General features: G+C 37.3%; 1 non-coding gene across 1 annotated transcript; it reads left to right on the plus strand.

Annotated features, from left to right (window-relative positions):
• Window positions 1–384: 384 nt before the first annotated feature.
• On the plus strand, window positions 385–457 carry TRNAE-CUC. The gene has a single exon. It is a non-coding gene; the product is annotated as a tRNA-Glu (tRNA).
• The last annotated feature ends 304 nt before the right edge of the window (window positions 458–761 follow it).

Raw genomic sequence — 761 nt, forward strand, 5'->3', positions numbered from 1 at the left:
AACTGGAATTTAAATAAAAACCAAAAAAACAAAAACACTTTTATGCTCATATATACTGCACACTGGGCTTCACCCTTTGCTTTTTCTATTTTTATTTTCTTCAGAGTCCTTATTGTCAACCACAATGCTGTTCAAAAAACAGAAGACTGCCCAAATCAGAGTTTTCACACACCCAGGACATTTCCCAAAAGTGAAATGGGTACTTAGAAAAATTTAACCTATATAATGTACTCAAGGAATATGAAATAAGTTTAATATTTAGCTAAACAAAATAGGAATATACACTTTTGCAAAAGACAATCCTTCAGCATAGAATGAAGTAAAAAAAATTAGCCACAAAGCCTTTGAGACACTTTTAAATTAAAGATTAAGAGCTGTTAGGACACCTGGCTGGCTCAGTGGGTAGAGCATGTGACTCTCAATCACAGGGTTGTGAGTTTAAACCCCATGCTGGGTGTAGAGATTACATAAAAATAAACTCTTTAAAAAAAGTAAGGGCTGTTTATTTGCTGTAGGTACCCACAAAAATTTCTGAAGTTGGGTGCCACATTTCTAAGGGTATACTTGCCTAGAAAAAAAGTGAAGGGAACAGTAGAAAGTGGTAACAGTAATTCTCCTTTACCTGCTAGAGAAAGGAACCAAGCTGGGGGTATAGAGATGTGGTCCCCAAGCCCTCCAAGCTGATGTGAGGTTGGCAATTAGAGACAATCCTGCTGAGCCGTAAATTCAGCAGGACAGGGGACAATAGTAGCAAAAGTAGG

The sequence above is a fragment of the Suricata suricatta genome, chromosome 1 (assembly GCF_006229205.1).
Source record: "Suricata suricatta isolate VVHF042 chromosome 1, meerkat_22Aug2017_6uvM2_HiC, whole genome shotgun sequence".
Taxonomy (NCBI): domain Eukaryota; kingdom Metazoa; phylum Chordata; class Mammalia; order Carnivora; family Herpestidae; genus Suricata; species Suricata suricatta.